At 40.5% G+C, this 27,366-nt stretch overlaps 1 protein-coding gene across 9 annotated transcripts in view; it reads left to right on the top strand.

Moving 5' to 3' along the window:
- The window catches only part of SEMA6A (semaphorin 6A), a 119,965-nt gene that overhangs the window by 25,086 nt on the left and 67,513 nt on the right, over nt 1-27,366 (top strand). The window contains exon 2 of one of the 9 annotated variants that reach the window (XM_083818209.1): nt 1,968-27,295. The exons of the other annotated variants lie outside the window; for them this stretch is intronic. The gene's annotated coding sequence lies outside the window, so the exon portion shown is untranslated. The remainder of the gene's footprint in view (nt 1-1,967; nt 27,296-27,366) is intronic. 9 annotated transcript variants of the gene reach the window in all.

Here is a 27,366-nt window from a genome sequence, read left to right as displayed (position 1 = left end):
GTAACCAGAGACTCCAGACTCTGCTGACTGGAAACGGTGGGAAGAGTTACCCCGGGGTCAGGCTGTTGCTTGTACTAGCTTTATCCTTATCAGAGCACTCAACAAGAGTTCCTTGAGAAAAGTTACTTTTATTTCATCTGTTCAGGGAGCTATTGTGGTTCAGGGCTGAAATACATCTCAGAAAGCGTTAGGACTTTCCCTTGCTCTGAAGGGAGCAGGGTAAATAGACAAACCTTGTGTGTGTATGGGTGTCTGGGAAGGACCTAGTGGAACTGGCATCCCACTGCTGGCAGGATGGGGGTGGGAAGTGGGTTCAGCAGTGAGGGAACAACCCAGAATCCTGCAGTCCTACCGCCTCAGCTAAATTTTTAAATAACAGGAACAAGGAATGTGAAATATCCTGTGCTCTCACTTGAAATGCTTTTGCTTTTTTTTCAGTGTTTCCTGTAGTAATACACACAGGATATCCAGCTGATTAACCAGAGCAGACTTCATGATCTTCACGGGAACCTTCTAGGATGTAATATCTTGCTGGACCTGCAGCAGAAACTTTTTACAACTTACCAGCAATGCCAAATATTACTCCTACATATAAGTGTTTTGGAGAAATTGAGTGCAGTGAGGATGTCAAAGATCTAGACAGCTGGGATAAAATCTTAACAATTTTTATTTTGCCATCAAAATTTTTCATGTCTCTCCTTTTCACTGTAACTTTTATCTCCTGGTATCTTCTTTTTTCTGCATCTCCTTGTTCTCTAGGACACAGACAGTTAAGATTCATTGGCTACAACCATGGTTTAATTAGAATGCATTGATCCCTGCATGAGTGATCTTATTCTGAAGTAGCCTTACCTCAGCTTAACTCTGCATGCTTTGGAAGATTAGTGTGTTTAAAGAATAAACTTCAAATTCACATCTTTCTTCAATTGTCTTAGCTTTCCTCAGGATCCCAGTATTGACAAGCTCCTAATCTTTACTGCAGTTCAACCAAATCCTTTCTTCCTCTAAAGGATTCATATTTCAAGTCTTTCTTCCTTCTCTGTAATTGCAGCTGCTTTTCTTTCCACATCTTGATTGCAGTGGTGTCTGCTCCTTCATATCCTTCCTTCTTCTGCTTAGTTTCTGCCTCTTTACTTCTTGGTAGGTTGTCTGCTCGCCCTTGTCTTCTGCTGTGTGACAACATCTCAGGAGGTCTGATTGTTGTGCTCTTTGATGCATTGCACAGTCAGTCTTTGAGGAAAGACAGAATCACCTGAGATTCAGGAGATCTCCAAAAAGCAGAGAACTTCATGTATGCTGATCCCCATGTTATATTAATAAAGATACATTCTTCATAAGCAGGGAGCCTGGCACAGAGATGAGGCATTATTTATGCAAATTGTAGGAAAATGTGGATGGGATTCAGTATGTGAGCTGGAGTTCCAGTTCCAGCTTAATTTTTCCCCAGGTAAAGGTGATTACCACTAGCTCAAATAAAAATTAAATTTTGTATTGAAGGAAGAGACTTGAGTTCATTTTTCTGTATCTTTGAAAATACTTTGGCCAACATAAATAACCTGCTATTGGGAACTGAGTCATCACAAGCAGAGCTGTTTTGTTAGTTTAATAATTTTTGGTAGTTCCTGCACTTGCAGGTACAGAAAGTGTTACCTATAGTGAATGCTTGGGAATGAGTACACTATGGAACCAGTCACCTGCAGGTCTGTCTACATGATTAGCTGAAAAACATGTACCTTTTATTTATCTTAGGTTATTAACTAATAGCTATTGTACAATGTAGGCAGAAATACCCGCCAACATGATCTTCCTCTTATAAGAATGAGTGCTTTCCTGTTCTTCATCTTTAAAAAATGTGTGCTTTCCTGCTGGCATCAGTGAGAGTGAGTGTGAGCCTTACGTCAAGAGAGAAATAACTTGCTCATGTGAGATCAGTGGCAAAACTCTCACTGATTGTGATTTTGTTCCAGGATCCTGTGCATCTGCTCTTAACATACTGATTTATCAAGGGATGAAACATTTTGGGTCCTCCTCATTACTCCCTGTCAGCATGGTCTCTGCTCTCAGCCCTCAGAACTAGCAGCAGACAGAGCTGCCTCTCAAGCAGCACCAGCTCTTCTCCCTCTCATCTGGATCAAGGCTACTTTCTCTCCTCTTCTGAAACCCATAATTCACAAAAAGTGCCAGTGCAGAGGTGGGGTGTGTGTCTAAGAGCTGCACATGTTGCTCCTCCATTTGGAAAGTCTGTAATAGTTCAGGCATTTTTATATTAACTCTGATGCCTCCATTTGTTGAGGCCTGAAATTTGTTCTGTTGATTTTAATGATGGACAAAGGAGGAAGTGAAGATGGAGGCAATCCTTTGACTGAAAGTGAATTCTCAGAAGGGAAAATGAGATGGAGAATGGGAAAAACGAGGAGAGTCGGATCATCTTTCATGCACTGTGTTCAGTTTGTGAGTGGCTCACTGAAGCAGTCCAGTTGGAATCCCTGGTGACGGGGGCTGTTTCAGTGCACTAACGAGGAGTGTATCCAAGATACAGTTGCTCAGGTCTGGCCAGAAAAAAATAATGAGCACACTCTCTTGCACTCTTTAAAGTTGCACCAGTTGCAGCTGGCACTTAGTCAAGCCTGTCATCACCTTCAGTGTCTTTGAAAGAATGTTTTGCTAAAAGGTGAGGGCTTATATGCCTTTATCCGTGTTTCATCTGCACAACTTTTTATAATCTTCAAGTAAATAAAAATGCCACTTAGGCTGAAAGAGGTCTCTAGTCACAGTGCAGTGATTTATCAAAAATTTTGTTAGCCTGTTTTAACATGTTGATTATTCATTGCAAACAGAGTCAAAAAATATGAGTGCAGACAGTCTTGAGAATGGAGTCCTTTAAATGGTTTAATTGAACTTTTTAAGAAGCAAAGAATGTAGTTCAAAACTGGTTGGAAAAAAAAAATAAAAATGTTGTATTCTGAAAGTTCCTTAACGTGGGAAGTGTCATGACTTTTGTGTGTGTGATTCTGGAAAAAAACAAATTCTTTCCACTTGGATTTATGCATTCTTAGTAATTAGTAGACTGCGCTTCCCAAGTCATTAGACAAAGAGAAAAACAGCAAATAAAATGAAACATGAGGGCAATTGACAACATATATTATATTTAGTATTTAGTATTTATTTATTATTTCAAGTGGAGAGGCCCCCAGAGCACAGCATCGTGTTACTAAGCACCACAGAGGCTAAAAACATGTGCTTCGTAACGAGAACTGTGGAGGTTATCTGTCCATTGAATTCTAGTAAAAAGAGAGCTGTACTTCATTTTACTCTCACAGTGAAGGAAATAGGGAATTGTACCACTGAAGCAAATACCATAGTTGAGTATGAATGAACCTGGTGGCAGCTACGTAAGAATCCTTTATTTCAGTGGGAACCTAATATGAAATTGTCCTGCAGAACAGAACAACTGAAAATCATGCACTACTGCCACCAGTGCATTCTTCACTGGGACTTGCAGGATGCATATTTTTCAGTAGGTAGAAGCTTAAAGCTCCACTGCACGGATCACCGTGATGGTGAACAGACATCAATGAGGGCCGAGGCTGTCCTCATGAGCATCCAGGAGCACCTTCTGCAGTATGCTAGTGTAAGGTCTGCTGCGCATCTTTGAATGTATCTGTTCTCTTTTATATTAAAGAGATTTTATGAAATCTGGCAGAGTGAAAGAACTCATTAAAGTAAGAGAGTACTCATTTAGTAATGGGAGTTACGGAAAGGAAAAAAACATGCAAACAAGGGTATAATACAGCTACACATGAAAATTCGTGCATGGATAAATCAATCTTCTTTAAGGCTTACAGAACTTAGAGATTTTCCTGTCCTAGATATCCAGACGTGTGAAAGATACCAGCAAGCGTGCTGGAATTGCCACAGTGTTTGAACCAGTAATGATAATAACGTGTTAATTACTGACAGACAAGAGCAATGTTGGTGGACTATCATCATCAGTATAAAAAATTAACCCTTCATTGCATCTATGGTAATCTCCTTTTTTCGCAGTTATTTCAACCATATTTTTAGCACCCCATCTTATACGATTTATAAATTCAGAACATCATTTCTTTCAAATGAAATGTCTCTGCAGTTGTTCTTTTCCTTCTCAAAGTGATCGCCTTGTTTTTAAAAAACTGATAAGTGGAAGGACTGTGCTGTCTGGTTTCAGTTCCAACATTGTTCAGGATTTTTAGTCTAAGCTAATTCTTAGTAATTAGCAGTTTGCTTCTGCAAGGCCAGCATGTAATTCAAGCTTTCCTCAACTGCTGGGCCTTCTCTCACTACACTCTACACCTGCCCCTCCTCCCCCCAAATCTGTGCAAGTGTTCATAGGGATATTCAGCCTTAAGCACATATGGCACAAAAACAATTGTTGACCTTCAAACACTTAGTCTTCTTTTAGAGAGTTCTATAAAAAGCTTTTGCAACAAGGATGAGAGAGCTGAATTTTTATATTACTGACAGTGTAACTTGTTTTAATTCCCATAGTTTACACTAAAAACTCTGACACTGACTCAACTTTGCTAGTGGAGATTTATTTGCAAAGAGTTTTTGGCCTCAGTTTAGAGACAGAGCAGTAAACTGTAGCCCAAGGGCTAAGAGAGATTAAAATTAAACAGAGAAAAGGGAAAATCATGCCAACTAGGAAAAGGGGGGATTTCCAGGGAGCAATAACATCATCATACACTTGCCTAGCATCCTTTATTTGATTATCTTGTAGTGCATTATGAGAATCAATGAAGCCTCGTAACTTCCTTGTGAGACAGGTACTGTATTGTGATGCTGATTTGCAGAGGAATAAACAAAGGCCTCATGCAATTTGAATTGCTCATAAATTTTCATGCAATTTGAATTGCTCATAAATATTCTCAAGAGAACATGTGGATCTGGGGGCAAACACCAGCTAGCTCACTGTGGAAGGGTACCTACCAGTCATGCACTGTTCCACCTGAATTCGGTATGGCCTCCTTACAAGCCCTCTTCTGGACAAAATTTAAACATGAGGAGAAGGGCATTAGATAACTCCCCTGAAGAACAAACTTGGAGACCAGGTATTTCAGTTGGCTCGTAGCTTGCCACCAAGAATAGCCAATCCAGTCCTCCTCTGCCTTTCTGTACCATGGTCTCCCGATCTATATATATATTTTTCCTCTTATTGTTACTTCAGCGCAATTCAAATGAGTTAGAAATAGCCTAACTATCTCTGCTCACACAAGGTTTGACTCGGTATAAAGAGAGGTTCCAACCTCTCATTTATGTGGCTATTATTTATTCTATGGGGAGTAAAGATTGGGAACTTGGGGGAAAAAAAGTCACAACCTCTAAAAAATAAGATGCAAGACTGCCATTTGATGACGGCTTTGTATCTCTTTCGTTTGTCCTTATTAGAGAGCACAGCTAGTGAGGGGACAGTGCTCCACTTTTACCACATCATGTAGATCAGGCTTGAGTTGCACTGCGACTGAAGGCTCGATCGCTGTGTGCCAAAATACTTACCTTTTAATTGATACGAAAGCTGTTTCTGGCTTGGTATTTAGGATGTAACACAGCTCCTAGTGCAGGCTTGGTTTCCAGAATAAAGCACATTCTTTTCTACCGTGCATGTTAATGCATTGTCCTTCTTCCTTCTCCTAATAGCCCGTGAGATTTGAACTTGGAGTCAGCAAAGTAGAGGCTTTGTGAAGCACAAAAGAACACCAGGTTTTTATCACACCACGCCTGTATAAAGAGCTGTTCAGCCATTCAGTTGCTGCTTGTATTGTGCAGCTGTTACTCGGCTGCTGAGAACATCTTGCTGTCGACGCTGCCATAGTACCTGAAGGAAACGCTGGCACACGGAGCTTTTCAGGGGGAGCAGGGTTTGGGATTTTGCCAGGTCCCTGTGTGGAGAACTGAGGTATTTTACTCCCCCCCGCGCCTTTCCCGTTCTAAAATCCCTGCAAATAAGTAACAAATTTTTGTCCACCCGCCAGCATCTGTTCCAGGATTTTTGCACGATGATGTCGCCCCGACACGTTGACAGCCAGCTCTTGTCTGCTCAGCCTACCTCCCCAAGCTGTGAGCGGGGCTGCGACAGGCGATGGCAGCGCTGTGTGGCCCAGCTCCCGGGGGGGCAGCGGGCTGGCACAACGGTCCTTTCTTCGCTGAACTGACGGTCACTATCTGGTCAGCCTCGGCTATTTAAAGGCAGCCAGGCAGGGACCCCAGTGCTCATGGAGAGGGCGCTTTGTTTGCTTACAAGTTAACAGGAAACTCAACTGTTTCCCATTAAATGCAAACAACTGTGTGAGGACAGTGTGAAGGAAGTGTCTGAAACCCACAGAACTGAGGGGATTCAGAGATAGGCTGAGCCTCATTCAGTCTCCAGAGCTAAATTTGGCTCTGAGCAATTTGGGGTACAATTCCCACTGTAGTTCCAGGGCTGAAATTCTTCTGCGCAATTAATGTAAATGGATATATTTTTAGCCTGGCATCCTAAGGAAAAAGGCTTCTGTGATCATATTGTCTGCACACATGTGGCTGTCAGCTCTCCCACAGTAACTTTTGAGGGGCTGGGTTGACATAGCCCAAACTGCCAGCAAGACAGTGGTTTTCCAAGGTACTGCAAGTTTCATGAGACCCAGCAAGCAGGTAGAAGAGTGCGACTTCACTGGGGCCTCCAGACAGGGAACTCTGTCCTTTTAAAGACACAAATTCCTAGCAAACCAGACTTCACAGGTTCCAGTGCTTGTTTAGTAGGAACGTTTCCATATAAATAAACGGAGTGTTCCTGCTGTAGGGTTGTGTGAGGTTGAATTCGGTATGTTGTCTTTAGCAGTGCCCGACACATCCTATAACATAAACTAGCAGACTAGCTAGTGCAGAATATTAATTTCATAAGGTCTGACTTACTGGCTGCAGTCCCATTGACTTTATTAAATTAAATGGCAGTTTTGTCTGCCTATATATTTCAGGATCCAGATCTGCAGTTTGCATTCTTTTAACGGTTTGAATGTATGACAGTGCATAGCTCATTATCTTTGCCATATGGAATACGAACCTTATGTGGGACATGTAACCCCATTAAAATAAGATGGTATTAGGAAAAAAAAAAAAAGGCATGGAGAAATGCATGGAAATCAATGAAAGACTATGCAAGGAACAGCAATGTGCTATATAACAGCATGTCTGGCTGGTAAGTGATATATTAATGTCGAATATCTATTGTACATATTCAGGATGTAAATGCCCTAATCTTAAATATTTATGCATCATTTTTATTTCTTCATTGTTTTTGAGAAGAGCAATGTCAAAAGCATGTCGTCTGTATTTCTGACTGGGTCCTTTATATCCAGTGGGAATTTTCCATTGACTGTACTGAGAGCTGCAACGATCCCTAGCTTTAAAAATTATCCTACTCTTTCTTTCACTTTGGAGTAGTGTAGAAAGCATCTAAAACCCTTGAAAGTGCAATTTCAGGCTGTAAAGTGGAGTATTGTAGATTCCCTTCTCATGTGGAATTGATTTGATGTCTGGGACTGCCAAATTCCAGTCCGATACAAATTGCAACAGCTGAGTTACAATTTTTAAATAGACCCTGAAGATTAGGGATTTATAATGATTTCATGGGAAGGATGTTTATCTTTGCAGCTGTATGAAAATGGAGGTCTATTCTATTTAGATTTATCTGCCCAACTCCCATGAGATGAGTTAGGTCCATGATGTGGTGGGCTTTCTGTGTACGTTCTTGCTCCTTGTTAGTTCTTTGAGGTTCCCATTCCATTGTCCTTGCTTTTCCCCTGCCTCTGTCCTTCCCATCGTGCTCTTCCATGCCACCTTGAAGCTTAGATATTTTTTTCCCCTCCTTATGGGTCATTTGTCAGTCCTCTCATTTGCAGCCACTGTCTGAGGTGTATGATAGTGCTCTGTGGGAAGACATTTTCCCATGCTTTTATAACAAGTACATGTGCTGCAGGCAACAGACACAATTACTATATAAATCAAGCCACACATGGATACACACAGGGAGCTGGGCCCAGACTCCAAATTCTTCATCTCTTAAACATAAGGACAATTCTCATGCACAGGCAAAATTCCCTTGGCTCAGTAAGTCTCCAGCTTTTTTAGTTTAAGTCTCACAAGAGTGATATAGTTGTTTCGTGGACCACCTGCCTTCCCAGCCATGATCTAGAAGCTACTTTTCCTTTTGTGTGTGATCAAAATGTATCTCTGAGGCAACTACAGTGACTAGTGATATGGAAAAGTGCATGTAAGGAAGTATTTACTGTGTTTTAATGTATTTATGTGATTTAGAAGCTGATAAAGAAGCAGTGTCAATGGCACATGACCAGAGAGAATCTGACAGAAGCAATGGGAAAGGCTTTTGGTCCAGTAGAGACCTACAGGATGCAGGCTATGAACCTGTGTTATGTGTAGCTGTGCTACTGGGACCCATGGTCTTCCTGTGAGCCAGCTGTGGGGAGGGCAATGTCTTCGCCTGTTTAATTCATGGCATCAGTCAATACACAGACTTCCCTGTGCCCTTCCCTCTCCTTTAATTATTCCTGTAAAATTAAAAAGTTGGTGATTTAGTAAGGAACAAAATAACTCATATCCATGAGACCCAATTTCTAAGCAGAGACTCCAAATGAAAATGAGTATAACATTCAACAGTAGTATTAATGATGTGTTCTCTTACTCTTTCAATTCTTTCCAACCAGATGATGTCCTTCTTTTTTCCTTTTCTTATGAATTTCCTCTGAATCTTTTCTCTTTCTTCTCCCTTTGCCTGTAATTGCCTTCCTTCACTTCTAAAGATTCTTTTACACATATCTGCATCTGTCTGTCTGCCTTGCAGTCTTTCTACAGCTATATTCATTTTAAAATCTCCTTCTTATCTTTGTATTTTTCTCTCCATCTCCCACTCACATTGCCAGTCTTTTCTCTCCCTCCATGCCCAGATGCTGTGACAGCTCTCCCTCCATAGCTGTTCCAGCTCTTTGAACCTCCATCTTCACAGTTTTAGCTTTGTTTGTTCTCTGTTCCCCAGTTCCTGTACCCAGGTCTACCCCCTTTTTTTCCTCTTAAGCCTTGCTCTTCTCCATTTCTTTTTCAGCTTTTTCCATCCACTGTGTATAAATACAACTGTAACTTCAGACCCTTCTGTTCTTTAGGTGTGGGAAATCTTTGTAGGAATCTGAGAGAAGGATTTCATCTCAAGTATAAAATACGTTTTGGAGGTCATGATGGTGATTCATTTCTCCTTCTCACATTAGGCCAACTCCTGGTGTTTACTTAGGAGTCTTAATAAATCCCTGGTACTGGAGGAAATTGGACATTGGTTCTTCTGTTGATGGACATTCTTGAATCAATATTGCCTTGAAACCATCATAGCATGAGAACAGATTAAGACAGCAAGAACAGGTGGTGAGGTGTAGAGAGAAGCCTAGCATCAGCAACAAAGAACTATTGGAACTTGTAGTACTGCATCATCTTTCTGCATCTTTGCATATGCTGGGCGATATTCATAGCTCTTCTGTGTTGGCTTTCACAGTACTTTCCACAAGGCCTAAAAGTTCACAGGTTCATGTAGGAGCACTGCATTGATTTCATATCTCACTGCAGCTACAACCTGGTACTGTACTGGCTTCAACAACTGCCTTAATGCCTGCTTCTGCAACAGCTCCCAGTAGTGAAGTCAATGGGTTTTCTACAAGCAGAATGACTGCCAAATTCCTCTACTTTTGAGTATAAAAACTTCCCAGGAGTAGGGATTGCATCTCTCTATATCTGTACAGTGCCGAGCACACAGCTGGTGCTCAATAAATAATATGTGTATAGGCCTGGTAAGAAGTGACTGTTCATCTAGTACAGCTGAGGTGAAGAATCTTTTTGTAATAAGAGGCAAAGTGCTATCACTTTTACTAGTCTACTTTGTAGTTTAGGCTTTAAATAATGAAAGTATATTAGCCAGCTAGTTCAGCAGATGTTCATTTACACCGCCTTCACACAACATGTCCCATGTTTCAAATGACAGGAAGGATAGCTAGTTCTCCACAGCTGCGTGCACAGTGATTAAATTGTCTGGGCACCAGCAGTAGGCAGCCATCGAACAGATCATTATTAAGATGGCTATAATTACAGAGTCAAAGCAGACTCTTGCAGTGCACTGGTAATCTGCTTTGAAAACTGGGGACACAAAAGCATATCTCCTTTAAGCGATGAGGCCCAAGCTGTGTAAAGTAGCTGCAGATTTTTATGTTGTGTCAGTCATGTCTTAAGCAGTTAACTGCTTCTGTCTGCTGTTTGGAAGCTGGCCTGTTTTCCTGGCCGGGGGGACCTGAGGTAGATATAAGTGCTGAGTAAAGGGCTGTTTAGAAAAAAAGTATAGCTATGGCACTTCCACATGAGCTCTCATGGTATTGCTTTAGTCATTAGCTGAGTGGATACTTGAGCTTAATCAGTATCAAAGGGACATACACAAAGTCATCTATTTCATTAAGCTAATTTGCATGACTCGTCTTACCAAGAATCAAATTTTCATGTATTGTCCATCTTGATGTCAACAAAGTAAGGGGGGGTGGGGGGAGGCTGGGAAGAGGAGGGGAATGAGAAGAGCAGTGCAAGACTCAGATGAGGTGGTGTTCACTACTTGCCTCTGAATTACTTGCTAGCCTTTCAGAAGCCTTCACTGCTTTTGGATACCAAAGATAAAGATTAATAAACTCTATAAAATATATTTTTAGTGTTTTTTTTAAATTTAGAAAAACTTAGAAATCAAACTTACAGAGCTTTATTAAGTGCAAGTTCTTCAAAGCAGTGAGCAGTTGGGCTTTTAGCTGCTGCTATGGTTAAAGAAGGTGAGTGCTGATTCTGGGGGAGGTGATTGGAGGATTGGAATAGTTAGCTAAAACAGACCTTCAGCCTCCTTTGGTCCCTCAGAGACATCAATGAAGTGTTTTGTGCGTAACATTGCAGTCTCAAGGGAACTACTGCTGCTGTTTATATCATGCAAGATCTGGCTGTGATTTCAGCTGAAAGCTGTAATGTGCTGGATTGTATTTTTTTCCCTTCCTTTTTGTCACTGATGCTTATGATACTGTTTTCCTTCAGTACTGACCCTTGGCTCTTTGTCTTATTTTTTTTTGTAAAAGAAAAAAGAAAAAAAAGTAACATTGAATATTGTCTTATTACTGCTAAACTTGAAACTTAAAAATTAATGACTGTTGATTGAAACCATATTATTTTAGTTCTATCATCTGGTAACTATTTGCATCTTAAATCTTAAATTTGTCCAAGACATTCTGAGGTTTGCTTTTAAGTGTAAATTTACTGCGATGATTGAAGTATTCTAGGTAAATGCAGATGTTGCAGCCTAATAGTTAAATTTAATTTAACTCAGTTGATTAGACAGAACAAAGAAAAACTTTTATAGGACAATTGAAAAATGTGGGGAATCATTTCTCTTGTTACTGAACCAAGACCAAGTGGTGAATTGTGCAATCCACTACCAGACCCTGCCCAGGTTTTTAAAGCACCAATGTGTCTGAAGTCTACTGTTTGGGAAAAAAAAAAATAAAAAATAAATTAATAACAACTTTTTTGCTATTTAAATAAGTTTTGTAAGTTTTGTAGCTAGAAAAAGAGGTAACTCTGACTGATCAGTTGGTAATGATGGAAACACCAAACAAATAGATGATTATGAATTGAGCATTGCCAGTGAGATGAATCATGTTTGTGCTTCTTGAACTGGAAAACTGTGCTCCAAAGCCATGTCCCTGCCGAAACAGAAACTGCAAGCAATAATTCATCTGTCTTGGGGAATGCATTCATGTGTGTGCGTGCGTGGATGGTTGAGTTTTTAGAAGGACTTGCTGCTGGACTGGAGGTCAGCAATTCACTGCGTTTGTTCAAGCCGAAAACTCTGTTGACCTGAGCAGCAGTTTGGGATGCTGGAACTCAGTTATTACAGTGGCTGCTATGCTATTGAAACTCCATCAATAGTTTTACAGTCTAGTTTGTTTAGAGAAAGAACAAAGTCAAAGAAGGCTTGTATATTTGCATCTAACTGTTTTTCTTGTAAAAATTTGGAAAAAATGCTTCATCCACAAATGTATGTGTTGTCGACATAGATTGTAAACTTCTCAGTCTTTTTTTCTTAAAAATTGCACAGCATTCTTGGGGTAAAACAAACATTTAGAAAAAGAACAACCAAAAGGAACTCCAGTGGAGCAGTATATTCTTCCAGCAGAGTAATATCTTTTTAAAATTATTTTCTTGCTGTTGGTAACTCTGTTGATCACATTCTCTGCTTTAATCCCAAGCAGTATTTTGCCATATGGGTTGTAGCCCGAACTGTATAATTTGTGATAGGCAGAAACTGGGTTACAGCTTTACAACTACTAAGTAGTTGGATCTAGCTAGAAATAGCAAAAATAGTTTGGACAGGATGGGACTTTGTCAGCTTATACAGGACATTGATTGACTGTAGATGATGTGCAGGTGGTTTGTGACAAAGTAGCAATCAGTAATCAGATTCTTATTGTAGGAAATCATCTATTCATCTACTGTATAGATTTGCAAAGTCAAAGAGGAAAAGGTGTAAGAAGGAGGAAAGGTGAGAGTGGTTACTGCTGAATAAGGTGAAAGGAGAGGTTTCCTACTGTAGCATTCAAAACTGTTACCTCTGAAGTCAAATCTGTTTTTGCTAATTAGAGCTCCTTTATTTCAGGGCTGTCATAAAAGAGAGTGTACCTTTTGTCTGTATTTACATTGGAAATACCTTGAAAGCAGTATACTGGAAAGGAATGTTTTTAAGATAAGTTGTGTGTATTGGTTCATGCAGTACAATTAATCCTGTTTAAGAGAAACCTAGGCAAGAAGAGCCTATGGAGCATGTGTTAGTTTAGCATTCTTGTCCTAATATGTTTGACCTTGTACATTTCTAAGTATGCACAGCAAGAGATGAAAAAGCAGTGAAATTTGTTATGAAAATATTTCTGTGCCCATTTGCATTTCCAGCCAGGAAAAATTCTTCTGGATCACTGTGTCATGCCCCTGGGGAACACACAGCAGGGGCTGCATGCTTAGTTCCTGGCAGAGGGATATGGTTACCTTTGTTTGACGGGTCAAGGGAAAGCAGGGTGCCTAGCTCCAGCAACTGAGAAAGAGCAAGGCAGTTGGTCTGTATCCCAAATGGAAAAAGAGGGAAGATGGCTGGAGAGCTCCAGAAGGAAGCAGCTTCCTCTTCCTTTTCTTCTTCTTCTTCCTTGCCCAACCCCTGTGAGAAGTCTACTACATCTCTCTATCCCAATTCATCCATATAAAACCTCACTTCAGAGCTTAACAACATCCAGAAAAGAGAATGTCACAATTCAGCTTTAACAAAATGTGTGTTAAAAGGTGTATTCCAAGTTTAGTCATCTCTTGATCTTAAAGAACCAGGTTTTGTTGTTGTTGTTGGTTTAAATTCTATTTTATGTGAAGCATTAGTGATCATCTGAAAGCACTCCCAAAATAAGGAGGGAAGATACCATATGTCACCACGAGCTTGCCGCAGAAATAACATTCTCAGTTTTGGGGGAATGTAAGGGTGTGTATGAGTAAGGGGAGTAATCTGTTCTGGTGTAAGGAAAGCCAAATCTGTTCTTGTGTGAGGAAAGCCAAGTTCTTTTACAAGAGAGTGTTCCTGGAAGTAACTGCAACGAAGGAAAGAGCTTCTGGGGAGCTCCTTAAGGATTAAGAAAGGAAGAGTACAAGCATTTCTTGCAGTCTGTACCAGCAAGGCATCAGTTTTCATTTTCACAAACAAATTTTGTTCTTTATAAAAACATTTTATTTAGCATTGCCATTTTGCACCTCAGTCTTTCTAGTCATAGGTTCCTGCTGCCCCTAATGACTCCATACTCCTCCATGCAGATCCTGTGCAGGTGTTTTTTTCCTGTTCAGGGGGACTAGGTAATCCTTTAAGGACAAAGAGGAAAAAAGTATGGTTATTTGCTGAGGGAAAAACAAACCAAACAAACATGATTTCTAGCTTCAAATTAAGGGGGAAAGTTGTGGTAGGCCTCAGCATTCAATGAGGTGGTTCAGTAAATTTCAACCTTTATTTTTCCATGTATTTTTGAAATATGTAATATTCTCACTATTCAAAATTATGTTTTGTTGTTTGTTTTGTTTAAAATTTTTGATTGGCATGTTTGGAGAGTGCCATTTGTTTTGTGGCTGGATGTGTTTCTGAATCCAAAAGCAGTGAGAGTAGCTGACTGATAAGTGAACTAAATACAGGGCTCCCTTTCCTGAAGTTTTTGGGAGTGTGGGAAAGTTCTTGGCTATTTTTCCCACTGAGATACATCTATAACAGATATCTAGGAAAAGCTATTGCTAAGAACCCTGAAGTAATAAAGATGTCAGGTAGCAGAGCTCAGTGCCCTCTCAGCTTCCCGAAAAGATTTTATAGGTTAGTGCTTTCTTCAAATTTCCACCAGAAGAGGAGAAGTGCCTAAAGGAAGTCCTTTCACGTGGCTTTGTTACTGCAAGTCATTGAGAGAGGTCTTCCAAAAAGCTGCTTCAGGAAACTTGCCCATGTTGTCATCTTTTGTATGTCACACTTGTTTTTTTGTTTGGTTTTTTTTTTTTTTTTTTGAGCCTGAATGTTTTAACACTTGTGTAGATGTGTTGTCTGTGCTATATTTGGATCTGAAAGCTCTTTTACTGAGTGATCACAGACCATTATGTAGGTGATCCTGTTGTACAGATACCAGAAATTGTCAATGTGTATAGTCATAGATATTCTAAAATTGAGTTTTTCACAAGCAGAGTTTTAATATAGGTGCATGCATGTGCAAAGAATAGTCTCTTACTTAAATCTACTGTGGTAATGTTTACCACTGAAGAGTAAAACCCATGAGATTCTCTTTTGAATTGCTCACAGGCAAATTTTAACGAGAAGAAATACAGCATGCAATACGACCAAAAGCATCTCATTTGGTTACTCTAAGAAAGCAAGAATTCAAACTAAAAGATTTTCTTCTTCTGAAAGATTACCGACAACCTCAAATTTCACAGGAAATCTGGATGTGGTATTTCCATTTCCTCGCTTTAGAAGAGAGACATTACCCAAAAGCCATAAAGTTAGCAGAATGTAACTGAGTCTTTATGTAAGGAGATGTGCTTTCATGAGGATGCAGTTGTTAAGTATATACAGTTCTTTGTACATGGAAGGCTTATAAATAGGTGAAGCAACATAACCCATGAGCTGATGCTGATGGCGTGATCTGTACAGCAACTACAGTTTTCTCTGAAGTCCAGTGGCAACAGTTATCTAGTTGCTATTTACAATCCAGCAGACATCAAGGTCAGCATTTCCAGTAGTAAAAATAAAAACAAGCCAGTGTCCTTTAGTTGTAACTGCTAACTATGTAGTTCTGCTGCAAGCTGGAGAATCATTGCTCTGTGGTGTATCTGGGATGTTACTCATACATGTAGGCAAGGATTGATATGGGTTTGCCAGATTGGAGTCTACACCTTTATGGCAACCTGGATCTCTTCAAGCTTTTCTAGCGAGTTCAGCACAGTGCATGCATTCAGCCTTCAGTCTCATTAGAAAGTAATTTGATTTTATGGTCTAATGTATTTTTTGCTTTTTTCCTCTTCTCTCTACTGGCAGGAATTTGGGACTTGGCTGTAGGTCGGCTCCTGGCAGCTGATCAGCTGAATGTCCACATTACTGAGGCCAACCTGAAGTTAGAGGAAACTCTCTCTGCAGCATTTGATATAAATCACATAAGCAGCAGAACTGCAGAGTAAGAAATAACAGCAGCAGCTTGCCAGCTATGCTGTCTTCTTCCCTGTTGCTACACAGGAATTTCTGTTCTGTCAGGGAAACTATGAAGAATTCATCTGGGTTCAAAAACACCTGGCAGACTTGTAGAAAACCCATGACTCTGTGTGCCTACTCATCAAGCAATCTTGCTGAATTCACGTAGGTGCATTCAACTAATGAACCGTTGCTTTTCTTGTGTTCCCCAGTCGGGGGATAAAAGAGCAGGAAGTTTGGGAATAGGTCTCGAGTTGTCTGAGAAAGCAGTGGTCTTACAGTTAGAATTGAGCTTTCCTCAGTGAACTCCAGGGTGAGACTCCTGTTGTTCTGGTACTGGTAGATGTGGTTTCATCATGGGTATGATATCTACATTCTGTTTGTTGCACAGTGTTGTTATTTTCAACTCCACAAAATTAGCTGGAGTATTAATAATGATGTTTTCAGCATCAATCATTAGCTGGGTGCTGGTGCTGTAAAAATAACTTCTTTTCCCGTGTATCTCATTATTGTTGTTGGAACCTGAATGCAGCCAATCATTCCTAAAATAGCTGTAGGAACTGCAAGCAATATAGAAATGCCTTTGTCTTGGTGCTGTGTTGAAGGCTGCATATCTGAGCCTGCCCTAGCACAGGACCTGGAAACAGACTGCTGCCTCATCTGGGTGACAGTCGGGGTTGTCCTTTGCGAAACCCCTGCACGTGGTTTTAAAAGGGCAGAGAATATTTCCCGGAAAAGAAGAGAGTGGCTTTGCCTTGCTCCACCAATGAGCCAGAGAATGGATTAGAGGCTTTTCCTATCCACGAGGAAGCTCATCCATCATGCCCCATTCAGGCAGTCATACTCTGTGGGCTCGTTCTCTCTTGCTACACTGATCCTTTTTCTCCACAGCTTTTCCAGAGAAGTAAAGCACATAATAACAGAGCTATTGCTTTTGTAACATGTAGTACAGGCATTTGTCAATGCTGCTTTTGACTCCCTTTTCTATGCTGCTCTAATTCCCTCGTGCTGCGCTAAGAAGCAGGTGTGACTGAACATGTAAGGATGCTTGTATTCTTCAGTGTGTGGGTGAATGTGTGTCAGGAGAAGAGAGCAGTGTATTTGTGTGGTGCAGGGCCTCATCTCTGTGTAACTGTAATGTCTTTTCACTTTTTCTGATCCTCAATACCTCAATGTTAAGTTTGCCCTTGCAATCATATCAGATAATTTTGTGCTTCCCCTCAGTAACAGACTCCCAGTAATTAAAGTGATCTTGCACTGTTCTATTAATTAAAGAAATTGTGATTTTTATATGCAGAGGTTAATTGATGATATCTGCATATAGCATTTTCCCTTAAAATAAATTGAATTACAGTAATTAACCTTATGTCCAGGTTAACTGACAATATCATTTGTCTCAGCAGTATCCTGGAAATACAGTTTTTTTTAGTGTATCTGTTGGCTTCTTGCTTTGCCTTCTGTGTTTTGTTTTTTTTTTATAACCCTTTTGTGGTGCAGTGAAAATATGAGTGAAGAATGTGTCATGTTGCCACACTGAGTTCATCCCTTTACCCAAGAGGCGTTCTTGGGGATAGGGTTCTTTCTAGTATTAACTTGTCCATAAAGCTGTTAGGATTATATGTAATGTAAAATTTGGGAATTGTTTGGGCGTGAATCTAGGCAGAACAAAGCTCAGAGACTGCCACTTGCAGCTAGCAATTACTAGCAAACTGCAGGAACTGGATTATTGCAAGCATCATGCTCATCTCAGAGGAAAAGCAAACTACATGGATTTTCTGTCTCAGAGTCAGATTTATTTTACTCTTTTAAAGTTTCCAAAAATATCAGCAAAAAAACATTGGGCAGTGAAGAGTAATCGTGAAAGACAGATCTATGAAATTTCTCTAAAGTTTTAATAAAAACCCTTTCCTGTGATAAATGAGCCTTTTAAATTTGGGGTGAAAGTCTGTGTTTATGGACACGTGGATGGATGGATGGATGGATGGACGGACGGACGGACGGATGGATGGATGTTCAAGGGTGAGAAATGTCAGATGGAGTGCTGATTAACAGTTTTCCCACTTAAATTGATTGTTTCCTTAGCACTCAGAGGTGGGTTTTTTGTTTGTTTCTTTGTTTGTTTCCCATGCACTTGTGTTTATCCACCAGCACTTAAAATTTTCTTCAGGGATTACATTTTTTGTGGAAAATTCATGTTTGCAGTAGTTTCTTTCATGCTCTTCTGAAAGGTGCAGAGAAACCTGAGAAAACCAATATAATAAAAAAATTTGGGGGCTAAAGTTAAAAATACATACTGCAAAGTCTTTGCTTACTTGAGGTTCTTATCTGACAGGGACAAGCATAACTTATCAAGATGAATTTGCCTGATTTCCAACGGGACAAGCCTTACACTTTCTTTTGCCTGTAGGAGTCGGCTCGCCTGATGGCTCCATGTCTGCGTTTCCTTGTGCCGAGCAGCCTTCCACAGCAGACAATGCTGAGGTCTGCCAAAATCTTGCTGTTGCCATGACTAGGCTGCTGCCGTGCAGGGCAGTGGTGGGCAGCCCAGAGGCTGCACCCCAGTGCAGCGCTTTGGGGTAGCATGGCATCGACTGCTGGAGTAATTAATACATAGATGTCCATGTCCGTTCGTAGCATTTGCAGTAGAATTCATTTGTATTTTGAGGGAAGGGGAGTACCTTGGTATTGTATCAGACCACTTCATAGCCAGGTCAGTTGGTTCCTTTTGGAAAATACTCTGGCAAAACTTGCTATTTCATTCAGCGTAAATGAAGCCATGTCAGTAGGTCAACTTTTGCAGAAATGTGTTTAGGGCTGCAACTGGCCAAATTGCACCAAAATTCATCAGTGTGATCTGATTACTTAACAGCTGACTTAAATGTGAGGATCTGCATTTCTCTGCTGTTTTATCACCTTACAAAAATGTCCATCACTTTTATTTCAAATAAATGGGACAAGTTTCCTGAAGAATATAGCTGAATTTCATGCATGAAGAGCTAACATCGTTTCTTGCATTAAAAAAAAAAAAAAAAAAAGAGAGAGAGAGAGAGAGTTTTTTTGTGATTATGTTAAGCAGCAATTAGGTGCATTAAACACAGCAGTATCTTCTGTGGGATCCTAACTTTGTCTTCAGAGTTAACCTGTGCCGTTGTGTATCAATCTGATCTGTTACACAGAGGTAAGAGGAGTGGTAATTAAGGCTTTCTTTCTGGTCAGAGGGTGAAGAAGGGCTGGAATCCAAATAAGTACGTACCAGCAGTGAAAGCAGGCAGATGCTAAGGAACTGAGGAAATCTGACCTGAAGATCTGGCTGAGCTGGAGAGATTGTTTTAGGATTACTGCCTGATCCTAATGTTACATTTACAGCAGACACGTGGCAGCTGAGACAATGTCTGCAGGGCTGTGTTCAAACTTTTAATCAGTAGCAATTGTCAATATTGCTGTGTAAATACAGCAGGCTCCATGTTTCACCTTTGTTATCTAAAAGGAAAGGAAAACAAAGGGAGGCCACGTTTCACTCCCATTATAGCTTTGGGTCACCTGCAGCTACATAATTTTTATTCCATCTATCAGATGAGAGAATGGAAGGTCAGCTGACTGGCACTGATATTTCCCAGGCAAAGTGAGGGTTGGGGAGAGTAATGATGTTGCTGGTAGTGTATCTGTTTTCTATTAAGCATGCTGAGATGAAACAGCAGAGTATATATTAGAGATGGCATTCTCTCCTGTCAAAAAGCAGTGATTGCTACATTTAGCTCTTAAATCAATTCAAAACCTTGACAGAGGTTTGCTGAAGTCCCACAAATAATCAATAGAGCTATTTTTATCTCTTAAATGTGAGGCTTTTAAAAATAATAAAGACATCTTTGTAATGACCAGCCAAACTGTTCCAGGGTTAGGTCTGTTGCTGTATGTGGTTGGGGGTGGTGAGTGAAAGGGGTTATTTAGGCATTGCCTTTGTTCCATTCTGCAGGTTTATAACCCCAAAATAAAATTGCAAATGTTTCTGGCAGTCATCCTTCAGGCACAGATGGCTTTCCTCCCAGTTTTGGCAAGCCTGATTTCAGTATAGAATTGAGCAATTATTAGAAAGTGAAATATTGCATGATATAATACCACTACCACCACCATCAACATCATGACAAATGGTGTGTTCATTGTTTCTGGTGCTGTGTGAGTGAGCTAGTGCCACTGTGTTACCCCTTCCTCTAAAACGTGTACCTTTGCTATTCTTGGTGCTGCATAGACAGAGGGATGGAACAGAGCAGATGCTTTAGCAAGGAACTGTGGCCATTTTCTCATTTGCTTTGGCTCTATATTTCAATGCAAATATCACTGAACAGGTGGCTGATGAGGCCCCCGTGGACTGTTTACAGTAAAGGTTACAACCAAAATCGATAGGCCTAAGATGCTTCTAATTCCATCTGGGAGATGTTCATCTTCCATCTGACTGTTCCCTCTCTGAACAGCAGCATCCTATTAACGCGGCAGTCATCAAGGATGTCTCACCCAGGTCAGCAGAAGGTTTCTCCTATTTAGGCCTCCATTTGTTCTTTACATTTTCTTTTCGTACTGTGCTGGATCGAGCAGTAATGTTGATCTTGACAAGACAGGTTGCCAGCATTAGGCATGCTGAGTTTTGCCTACTGACTTGACACCTGCTACTACCATTCTGCAGGCTGAGGCTCATCAGTTCTGCCTGGGGGTTGTCCAAATCTTTTCAGCTTATCACTTACGGAGGCAGGAGGTAGTGATGTTACATATCATAGCTGACATTATTGTGCCTGATATATGGCCTTGTAAAGTTGCAAACAAAGGGACAGGAGAGCTGGTTAGTACTTATGTTTACATAGATCTGAACAAAATAAGGAGATACCCCTGAATCACTTGAAAATCACTTTGCATTTTGCAAATTTTGCAAATCTTATTTTAGCCATGCATTTCTGCAGATCTTAATGGAAAGCTCTGCATGGTCAGTGTATCTGTGTTTCATCAAACTAGTAATAAAGTTTGCATTGTTCTTTTAAATAAAGGTAGATGCTGTTGCTTAGTACATGAGGCAAAATCACTCTCACTGGTGTCTTTCCCTTGGGCCTAATCGTCACATCTGGCATGCAGCCCACAGCAGCTGGGCAATGAGTAAGCAGTGCTGAATCCAATTAAAATGGTAGTAAAGCATGTATAGCAGAGGGCACCCATGCATTCCTCTTACAGTGGGGGAGAACTCTCTACTATGCAGAAAAGGTTAGACAGAATGTGCTTCGTGCACAAAAGTTAGATTCAAAAGGGTTGTCAGAGAGGTGGGAGCCTTCTCTGGGCTCTACCTCCCTCCCCCTGCCAGCATTCGGGAGAGACTCCAAGCCACCATGTGATTTAAAGGAGTTGTGGTGATTGCCCACTGTGTTCATGCACCAGCCTCCTGGCATAAGGGCCAGATACCTGGAGTGCTAGACCGCTTTTTTGGCCACATGAAATGAACGGCCAGCTGTAGCGACAACAGGAGCAGGACAGGAGAGGAAAGATGAATGATGGCTGCACTGCCAGTCACAAAAAGATGTTGGAGGCTGGTAGTGGCAGTGGGCACAAAGCTGGCATGAAGTTTCTGTGGCCACCTGCACTACCATTCACGTGGCTGAGCAGCAACCGTTAGAGAAATGACAAGAGAAAATGAACTGGCCACCCTGGCTATTGTCTTGCCACGTGCCAATCCGGTTGTGATGTCTGGCACTCCATGATGCGTCTTGCTGATAGCCACTTGTCTCCTGTCTTCTGAGCCCCCCAGACACCTGCTGAGCTTCTGTTTGCTCACATCTGCCTGATCCCCTTGGCACCATTCAGCCTGGGCATCTTGCATGATCCCTTCTGCTACCAGAATCAGCCACGCAAGGTGCTTGAGGAGCAGTCAGCCCACCACCCAAACAGGCTCAGACAAAGGATGCTCTCCTGAACAGCTCCACTGTGCTGGCCTAGCTATCCTCATTTTCTGGAAACCGCAGCCTGCAGGTTGTATTCCTGTCTTTTTGTTGGTGGTGTTGTTGATGTTGTTGTTGTGTTTTTACTAATTCCATTCACTGACTTGCAAAGAACTCTTGTCTTTCGCTTTCTAGGAACTGTGAATTTAAAAGGGTAATAGCAGTAACAACATCTTCCACTCAGAGGTTTCCAAAGGCTTGGTTAGCCAAAGGAAGCAAAATATGCTTGCCAGCATCACATGGCAAATCTGCACCATAGCAGGGAATAGAATTCAGGTCAGACAGCTGGTTTCTGCACTCTGCCTTCAACATGGCAAGGCATGTGCACGCATGTGTGTAGATCAGTGTGTGCTTTTTACATGTGGGTAGGTAGGTGTTGCTATCCTAAGTCTCTTCTGATGAGACACTGAAGTAGAACTTGGGTTTCTCATTCACTTGCATGCTTTTAAAGATCTTGTCACAGGAGAATCTCAAATGTTTTTGTTATTTCTGTTACACAACCCAGGTCAGTTTCTTGTCTCCTTTTTTTGTGGTCCTTTTGCATTTCCCAGGAAAAGAAATGTTGAATGTGATGGGAAGGGCTATTTGTTAGATATTTCTGGGGTTAGTTCATAGAAGCTGTTGCTTTTTCTGGTTATGTGTTTTTTCTTATGCAGTAGTTCTGATTCATAAATTTTTGGTTTCCTCGCTGTTTGGTTAAACACTATTTCTTTTTACTAGACTTCTGTTTGAAGGAGAGTAAGTTATCCCTACATGTTTGTAGAAATAAAAGATTTTGTTTAACACTGTCATGTTTTTTTTATGGCCATTAGATTTTCTGGTCTTGCTTCATGCATAACACAGACCATCAAATTTTGTCTGGTAATTCTCACGTTAAGCCTAATAATTTGTGGATTGAAGTGCAGCTGTTGTGCGTGAACACATCCCATCATAGTGTAAAGAAGGTCCGTAATAAATGAATATAACAAGATCTGTCCATTACTGATCAGACTTACTGTATCATGGGAAAATGCTGACATGGTTACATTCCATGATTTTTCTTGGACTTTTACAGGGGTAGCTGAATGCACAGTGAGGCCAAGGCAGCAAGATGGGAGATTTTCTAACACGGAATAGTGTCTCTTCTGATCATTACTTATAGATGTGTCATTGCTGTTGCTGCTGAATTTGTTCTTGAGATCAAATCTGGCCATTCACTTTTAGAGATCACTATGAAGTTAGCACTTCCATGTAAGACTTTTCATATGATATAACCTTGCTGGAGCTTACAGGCTTTAGATACAATAGCCCTGTTACTAAGGTGGTATTGCTGTAGCCATGTGATCATTTTCTTGGCCAGGCAGTTATTCTATATCCATTTCCACCCAGACTGTCGTTCAGTAGAGACTGAAAAGTTCAGGCAGCAGAAAGAAGAGCTCATCATGCTGGCTTCTGGTAGCCATAGGTTCTATAAATCAGGAAGAGCACTAGGCTCAGTCTTTTCTCTTTGATTTGGAAGCCATATAAGAATAAATATTACTTTCTTAGCTTCGGAAATTCCTTCATCCCAGCAGCATGATTTTTACTAAATTAGTGCTGATGTGTCATGCATATATGTTGGGGGGAAAGTATATGTATATGTATATATACATATACGTGTATATATATGTACTAGCATATGCATAAGGAGGCTTTGAGTAAATAAATATAATGGTAATAGCAACTGTATTGCACTAATATTCAAACATCCTATTCAAAGCTGGTGCCACTTTGGGCTGCACTGTACAAGCAGAAAAATGTATTCCATCTAAGAAGGTAAAATTTTGGTTTCCATATACGTTAGGAAATTATATGGCCTATTTATACTTAATCACACTATGACAAAAAGGAGGGAACACAGAGGGAACAAGAAAAAGTCATCTTACGTATACAGTGTTTGAAATCACAAACTTCAGAAAGAAGATTCAGGGCACCAAAGTATCTTGCATGAAGCTGTATTTGTGTTGGTCTTAGAAAAATGAAAAAAGCAGATTAGTTGGCTTTTCTGAAGCTTGGGAGAAGTCTAATCAATGCCACCAGCTCAATTGCTACAAGGCATGCATTAGACAGAAATTCCAGAATGTTCTAACATGCATACAGTACTGTATTCCAGGGGTCCGCCAGTTAAAGAGCAGCACAACTCACTCTTGTTGTGAACACTAGCATCCTTTATGAGAGCATTAAGTATATTTTGAGCAGGGAGAACAAAGGCTCTGAGAACTCTCTCTGGCTGAGAAGCCAGTACGACTTAAAGCAAGTTTGATTGAACTACAGTGGTTTACATTGACTGAAGGTCTCTCCACTGATGTTTGCAAAATGTTTATTTGGAGATGGCACCTGTACTCACCCAGCATTGCCACTTAGCTACTCTTGCTTCCTCAAACACTGCATTTAGAAGTATTTTTGATTAGGAAGTAGCTTCAGTACAGTTGCAAGTGAGAACATTTACATCACTCCCAGGAGCCCAACCAGAGTTGAGGATTTGCTGAAAAGGAAGTTTGTACTAAAAATAAGTGTGACCTTCTTGAATCAGCACTCTTCTGAAATTCCACTGAAACAGTACAGACCTTTCCACCATTGTAAGAGCAGCAAAAGTAACATTATGTTTGAATAATTACCTCCTTGTAGAAAGCTGCCTTTGGATGCAACTTGTGTCGTACTCGTTGTTACTTTATTGGCACAGGCAGTGGTACAGATTTGTAGTCCACTTGAAACACGGACAGATCAAATTAGACATTCTGCAGTTGCTTTCTATGAATTCAAACAAATACATTAGTATTAAAGCAACAGAGAAATATGCTTCTTTTTCTCTCTTCTCCCTCTTCTCCTCCTCTGAAACTACCTTTAGGAATGACAGAGAATTCCATATACTTCAAAGCCTACTAATCTAATCTTGGTTAAAAGGCAATATGACAGTTCATTTGTTGGCTAATTCTTTTCAGGTAAAGGAAAAAAGATGTGGTCCGATACCATATACATAAAATGACAGTGTAAGCATGCTGGATGTTGTTCATTTTCTGGCAGGTGTCTCTGGTATATATTTATGTTGAATGGTATTCACGCCTTAATGAGATGTCAGTGATGGTGCAGAATCACCCACAAGAAAAGTCTTCCAGGCTCTAAGGCAAAGAGGCAACAATATGGCTGCAGTACCTTAATGCTTTCCTGGTAGCAAACACACATTGCTGGATAGTGGATGTTGTGCTGATAGGGAGTAGCAGCAAGCTATTCTTCTGCTCCGGAGTCTCACTGTGAGCCAAGTGGTTTGAATTGTCAGCCTGCAGACTGATACTGTGGAGGAACAATGCTCAAGTGGAAGAAATGGATTGCTTCATAAGTTTCTCTCTGTTAAACCATTGCTGCTCATGTGAATTTCAGAAAAGAGTTTTGCATTGGACTGTAGCAATTTCAAGAAGGAAAGGATTTAAGTCTCTGGACATTAGGTTCAGATACTTTGTTTGGCCACTTTCTGGTGACAAAATTTTAAAAGTGGCGAAATTGCAATTCAAATTCTGAGAAGAGAAAGAAATGTATGCCTTTGATGTGTACCTTACCTCTAATTCAAACCTTTTGAGGGAAACTATTTCCAAGTATTGTATTTACTTCTGATGTTTATTTCTATTTTGGGCATCCCTAAGGCCCCCAAATGAGGTTTCACTGGGCACGGAAACAAATAGAAGGAAACAGTTCCTGCCCTTGAGAGCTAGCAATCAAGACAAAATGTAAGAGGTGATTAAAGAGACAAATGGAGGAAACAGTTGAAGAAAGTGTCTGCAGGCAGATGTAGCTGTGTCAGTAATCATACACAGCTATCAGCCTAACCAGTGCTAGATGGAAATGCTTCTCTTGGGGCTTGTATGTACTATCTTCCAGTATGCATTTTCACATAAGGTATAATAGACAGACAGTTTCTGTATTGTGCTGTATTTATTCTTGCTATTTTTATTCTTTACCATCCGTCTGACACTTTGCTCAGTTAAGGTGTCAGTCATTGATTCACATTAAATTTTATTTTTTTTCCAATCTCAGTCTAACTCAGTCTCTCAGCTATTTTGTTAATAGAAAGAGAGAATCAGCCAAGTTTCCAATTTGTGTGTTTGAATAATAGTCCAACACAGAACATAATAAATCATTAGTCCTTATGGACTGTATTGCCCTACAACTGAGCTCTATTCCAATCCAGTTAGAGGAACTGAAATTTTACTTAAAAGCAAATATCTGATAAGGGAAATTAATTAACGTGACATTTTGAATTGGGTAAAAGATGGGGAATCAGCTGTGTCTGTGAAATTACAGATGAAAATGCAACACTCAAGACTTGTTAATGCTTTTTTTGGCATAGAGAAGGAGACAGGTATCTAATATTAAGTGGTGTTGCAGAAGGGCAAGTTAGCACTTTGTTTGCCAAATTAAGTTTCAAAGACTATGTAGGTTATGAAGTTTGACTTTCTGCCCATAAATCTTGAGTGACTGACAGGCTACTGTAAAATATCTTTGTTCAGAAGGAATCTTTGGCAGACAGCATCAAAGGTTTGAAACTTTGGAAGGGATGAAAAGGAAACCCCACTTTTACACTGATTTCCCCTGCAGATCAACGTCTCTGTGAAATTTGCCTGGGAATTATGAGCTATTTACTGTATTATGCACTGTTTTCTTTCACTGTATCTGAAGGCCCCTGTGGTTCCTTTTATCTTCAAGATTTAGGGATATTTTTGTACATGAAATGTGAATGAGTGAATGCATCAGTGGAACTCAGGGAAAAAATGCTGGTTTTAGACAGTTCTGTTCTCCCTTATTTTATCACAAGTTGGAGTATTGGTTTTATGGCACCTAAATTTATGGGTACATATTTTTATGGCAAAGCCCAATGACATGCTCTGCATGCTCCATCAAGCTCTCTCTGTGTTTCTTCACTTGATTCACTACTCTGCAGGGTATGAATCAGTCCTGTAGCATAACCCTTAATCTCTTCTTAACCAGAATAATGTAGTGCAATTCTCACTTATTTATCATGTATGTCATCATCTAATTATGTAAAGAAAAAAACACATGTAAACTCAATATTTCCTGTAAAACTTGTCAGCTATTGATCAGTGCAGGACACAAAGTTTCTCCATTGCTTGTAAACAGATCAGGCAGAAAACTGTAATTCACAGGTACTTAAGCCTGTCTTCCACCACAACATGGCACTGCTGGGGCACGGGCTAGAAGGGAAATGCATGGTGGGGCAGTTTCTACTTAGAAACTCAGCATACCTCCTCAGTTACAGGTAGAAGCTTGAAGAGAAGGAAAGCTCCCTCTGTGTTGTGCCCCTCGCTACAAGGATATTGAGTTGCGTGAGCATGTTTAGAGAAGAGCAAAAAAGCTGGTGAAGAGACTAGAAGTCAAGGGGAGTTTAGTCTGGAGAAGAAGTGGCTGAGTGGAGACCTCATCAATCTCCACAAGTACACAAAAAGGAGGCTGCAGCAAGGCGGGTATTGGTTTGTTTTCTCAGGTGACAATGGATAGGACATGAAGAAATGGTATCAAGTTGCAGTAGTG

This window comes from Anser anser (genome assembly GCF_964211835.1).
Source record: "Anser anser genome assembly, chromosome: Z".
NCBI classification, from domain to species: domain Eukaryota; kingdom Metazoa; phylum Chordata; class Aves; order Anseriformes; family Anatidae; genus Anser; species Anser anser.
This window is presented reverse-complemented; position numbering and strand designations above follow the sequence as displayed.